This window comes from Triticum urartu, chromosome 4 (assembly GCF_003073215.2).
Source record: "Triticum urartu cultivar G1812 chromosome 4, Tu2.1, whole genome shotgun sequence".
Taxonomy (NCBI): domain Eukaryota; kingdom Viridiplantae; phylum Streptophyta; class Magnoliopsida; order Poales; family Poaceae; genus Triticum; species Triticum urartu.
In genome coordinates, this window is record NC_053025.1 from 356,500,893 (window position 1) to 356,506,468 (window position 5,576).

Consider the following 5,576-nt stretch of genomic DNA (forward strand, 5'->3'; position numbering starts at 1 on the left):
CTGGGCTTTGGGTTAATAAGTTAGTCCCAAAAATGATATAAATTAGCATATGAATGCATATAAAACATCCAAAATAGATAATATAATAGCATGGAACAATCAAAAATTATAGATACGTTGGAGACGTATCAAGCATCCCCAAGTTTAATTCCTGCTCGTCCTCAGGTAGGTTAATGATAAAAACAGAATTTTTTATGTGGAATGCTACCTAACTTATTTATCCATGTAATTTTCTTTATTGTGGCATGAATATTCTGATCCATAAGATTCAAAACAAAAGTTTAATATTGACATAAAAGCAATAATACTTCAAGCATACTAACAAAGCAATCGTGTCTTCTCAAAATAACATGGCCAAATTAAGTTATCCCTACAAAATCATATAGTCTCGCTAGGCTCCATCTTCATCACACAAAGTATTAAATCGTGCACAACCCCGATGACAAGCAAAGGAATTGTTTCTTACTTTTGATGTTCTGAAACTTTTTCATCTTTCACGCAATACATGAGCGTGAGCCATGGATATAGCACTATAGGTGGAATAGAATATGGTGGTTGTGGAGAAGACAAAAAGAAGGAGATAGTCTCACATCAACTAGGCATATCAACTGGCTATGGAGATTCCCATCAATAGATATCAAAGTGAATGAGCAGCGATTGCCATGCAATGGATGCACTAGAGCTATAATTGTATGAAAGCTCAAAAAGAAACTAAGTGGGTGTGCATCCAACTCGCTTGCTCGCGAAGACCTAGGGTAATTTGAGGAAGCCCATCATTGGAATATACAACCTAAGTTCTATAATGAAAATTTTACACTAGTATATGAAAGTGACAACATAGGAGACTTTCTATCATGAAGATCATGGTGCTACTTGGAAGCACAAGTGTAGAAAAAGGATAGTAACTTTGCCCCTTCTGTCTTTTCTCTCAGTTTTTTGGTGGGTGTCGGTGTCAAAACCGGTGGATCTCGGGTAGGGGGTCCCGAACTGTGCGTCTAGGCGGATGGTAACAGGAGGCAGGGGACACAATGTTTTACCCAGGTTCGGGCCCTCTTGATGGCGGTAAAACCCTACATCCTGCTTGATTAATATTGATGATATGGGTAGTACAAGAGTAGATCTACCATGAGATCAAGGAGGCTAAACCCTAGAAGCTAGCCTATGGTATGATTGTTGTTCGTCCTACGGACTAAAACCCTCCGGTTTCTATAGACACCGAAGAGGGCTAGGGTTACACAGAGTCGGTTACAATGGTAGGAGATCTACATATCCGTATCGCCAAGATTGCCTTCCACGCCAAGGAAAGTTCCTTCCGGACACGAGACGAAGTCTTCAATCTTGTATCTTCATAGTGCAGGAGTCCGGCCGAAGGTATAGTCCGGCTATCCGGACACCCCCTAATCCAGGACTCCCTCAGTGGCCCCTGAACCAGGCTTCAATGACGACGAGTCCGGCGCGTAGATTGTCTTCGGCATTGCAAGGCGGGTTCCTCCTCCAAGTACTTCATAGAAGATTTTGAACACAAAGGTAGTGTCTGGCTCTGCAAAATAAGTTTCCACATATTGCCATCGAGAATAATATTTACACAAATCTAATCTGCTGACGTATTCCGTAGCGTGACATCACACCACGGCCAAGTCTTTATTCGAATCGTTTTACTGTCCCACCTTAGCGCGTTTAGCGAGGTGGTTTCCTTGGCACGTCTTGTCAAAACAGAGATCGTGTCCCCTTATTCCGGGATTCTCATCAATACGGGCGTGGGTAACCCAACCGCGCCATTGATTTACGGCGCTTGGGAGATAAGCGAGTTTTACCAGGCTGGTGGGGACGCATAGTCGCGTCCACCCATATAAGGGGATAAGGATCCACCTTTTCATCCACGCCTTCTTCCTCCTTTGCCTATCCATTTCCGCGCACTCGAGCTCCAGCGCCCAAGTCCGCACACCACACCTCAACCTTATCCAGCCATGTGTGGAGCGGGAGGCAAGTGGATGGTCTCCTCTGTTATGGAGGGACACATCAAAAAACTGAGGAAGACCGGATACTTATCTAACGACATTGCGCACCGGCTTCCCGAAGAGGGGCAGCTCATCCCCACCCCTAGGCCCCATGAGAGGGTGGTGTTCCTCCCCCATTTCCTCCGCGGACTGGGCTTCCCTCTCCACCCATTTGTCCGGGTCTCATGTTCTACTATGGCCTAGATTTCTGCGATCTGGCCCCGAACTTTGTCCTCAACATCTCGGCATTTATCATCATGTGCGAGGCTTTCTTCTGCATCCGCCCCCATTTCGTCCTATGGCTCAAGACTTTCAATGTCAAGCCGAAGGTGGTGCACGGCACCCAGGCGGAGTGTGGAGGCGCCATGGTGGGCAGGATGCCCAACGTCCTATGGCTCGGGGGCTCCTTCGTGGAGTCCCTAAAGGGGTGGCAATCGGGGTGGTTTTACATCACCGAGCCGCGCGACCCTGAATGGGTCGCAGCCCCCGAGTTCCGATCCGGACCCCCTACGCGGCTCGCCACCTGGAAAGAGACGGGCCTGTCGTGGGGTAAAAAAGGAGAGCTGACCGGACTCCAAACATGCATCCAAACCCTGGTGGACAAGAATCTCAAACTTGTCAACGTAGTCTAGGTTATGCTCATCCGCTGGATCCTCCCGTGTCAACAACGGGCTTTCAACCTGTGGGAGTTCGACCCGGCGCGGCACCGAACTCTGAGAAGGCTCTTCGACATGACATACGAAGATGCCTGGAAGGTGCTTTTCAAGGGCGCCGAGGCCCCCGCATCCGCTACCGAGGATCGCGGATTCAGCATGCAGTGTCACGCGCATGCAGTAAGCTGTTTTAACCTTTTACAGGGTATTAGTTTTTCATAGTTTGACTCCATGCGGGATCTAAGCTCCCTTACCTTTGATAGGATTGGCAGGAGACGTCCGGACAGATCAACTATCCGGCTCCTTTGCCCGAAGGCCCAACGGACGCTCGCTTGGCAAAGCTGCTGGTTCCGGCACCCTATGTGGTGCCAGAGAAGAAGGCCAAGAAGAAGGCCACGGGGACTCGAAAGAGAGCCCAGCGCCAGGAGGTGTCGGATTCATCATCCGACGACTCCAAGGCGCACTCCTCCCATGAAGACGAGGAGGAGGAAGAAGAGACCTCTCCCCCTCCAGCGGGGGGAGGGAAGAAAAGGAAGGCCGCCCCAACTGGGGAGGCCGAAGGGTCCAAGAAGGGGAAGACCCCTCCTCCAGACTACTCCACCAACGCCGATGACGGCGAAGAGGAGTGGCCTCACAGGGCCAAGCCCCTGGTGAGATCGTAAGTATCCGGATACCAGAGTGATTCATAGTATTCCCCCATTGCACAACTTTTCCTTACGTCAAACATGTTTACGCAGTCCACCCAAATACCGGCTTGACGTTTCGTCAAGCGGTTCCCTGGATTCGTCGGATGTGAATTCGCTTCTGACGGCTACCTCCCCCATCCTACGGACGACGCCACGGTGGCGTCCCAACAGGTTCCCAGCCAGGAGGAGGTGGTCCTGGAGGCACCGCAAGGTGACCTCCCGGACTCCAGGCGTAAAGGGGATAGAACCCCCAAGGGCTCCAAGTCTCGCCTTGAGCCGGACACCACGCCGGAACCTTCAACGGTTCCGGACTCTGGTAGGGAGCCTCCTTCCAAGAGGAGCAAGCCTACCGAGCCGGCGACCTCCGTCCAACCGGAGGCACCGGATAATTTGCTGGAGGTGCTTAACGGCGCCTCCATTGACGAGGAGCACCGCACTATTATGAGTGCGGTGATCCAGAAGGTTCAGTCCGCCAAGTGCGGGCTGACTGAAGCCTGTGCCAGCCTTCTAACAGGCTTTGAGGTATGTAAAGAATATGTAAAAATATTACCACATAGATAGTAGCCCCTGATGCTCTGGTCGGCGTTCGAAAAGAAAAGCCGAATAGAGGATCTGATAACATTCGCAGGAGTCTAACATAATCAAGTCAATATGCGTATGCAGGCTTCGCTACTGGCCTCCGCTGCACTGACTGCGGAGGTGGATACGCTGAAGCGAAACCTTGCGCGGTCCGAGAACGAGCTCGGCCATGCCAAGAGGCAACTCAAGGAGAAGGAAGGTAAGTAATACCTGGCGCAAGTATATAGAGAGGATGTGGTTGCAAAAAATGACAGGATCGACGTGCTATTATAGGGGCCACGACCGAGGTGGCAACCCTTAAGACAACGCTGTCCGAGGCCGAAAACAGAGCGGCCGCGGAGCGCACAGAGAGAGGGAAGCAGGAGGCGCGGGTGGAGGAGGTGCAGAAAGAGCTCCAGGCTCTCGTGAAAAAACAAAAGAGTTTGGAGCTTGACTCAAAGACGCAAGCGTCCGAGCTTGTGGCAGCCCTTGAAAGCGCGAAGTCTACCAAAGCTGAAGCCCAGAAAGCCCTCCAAGAAATTGGAGATATAAAGAAGATAGCGGCGGGTAAGGCATTCATTATGCAAAGCAAGCACGTGAAAGTGAATTACTTGTTACTTACCCGAGTCCGGAGCTCTCTAGGAGCATTCGCAGATTTGCCCCGTAGTGCGTCTGATGCCGCCGCCTACTACCGAGCCGAGGAGGGGAGCTCGATGGAGAAGGTGTTCTGTTCTCAGTATGCTGAGGCTGGACACCTAGTGCCTTTGAGCGACCAGCTAAAGCAAATGGTCGAGCTCCACAAGGTGGCCGAACAGGCCATAAAGGGCCTCATAGTTCGGCTTTGGCCTGGAGAGGCTCTGCCTGGGAGCTACTTCGGGCTGGTGAGGCGGCTGGTGGATGCCTGTCCACGGCTTGAAGTAATCAAGCGCTCCATCTGCATCGAAGGTGCCCGTAGGGCGCTTGCCCGTGCTAAAGTGCACTGGGGCAAGATGGATGCGGAAAAGCTGGTGAAGGAAGAGCCGCCGCCGGGCAAGGAGCATCGCGTCCCGGAAGCGTATTATGAGGGCGTCCTAAAGGGTGCCCGCCTTATAGCGGATGAATGCTCCAAAGATGTAATATTTGAGTAAACTCGCATTTGTGATCCTGTACGCTGAAAACTTGTTCATATGCGCTAAGCAACGCTTTTGAATTTAAAATATTACCTTCTGTGCGACCGTTTATCAAATTTGAGAGATGGCGAGTCGTCGACTTCTTTCCCCATGCCACAAGTGCTGGGGTGTTCGGGATAAACATGAGCGCTCTTTTTCCCATTCTTGGGTTCTTCGAGGGAGGCGCTCAACACAATGAACAAGGCAATCGGACTATAATGCTTGAACACTCTCACTTAGCCATAGAATTCTATAATTTTAAATTTCGGCGAAGACCCTAGTGTTCGGAAGACCGAGTTCGGGGCGCTATCCACGCCTAGGCCGGACAAAGCCGACTCCTCGCTCTAAGCGGCATAAGTCTTTAGGGACTCGAAAACCTCTCGAACAGCGACCACCTCTTGCCTCATCATGACGGTCAGTTTTAGCTTTCTCTATTGAGGTGCTTAGCCCAGCTCAACTGGGGCACAATAGCAGTAGTTCTCCTAGTGCTACCTTAGCCGATATAATGGAACGTAAGGTACCAAAACATAGGAG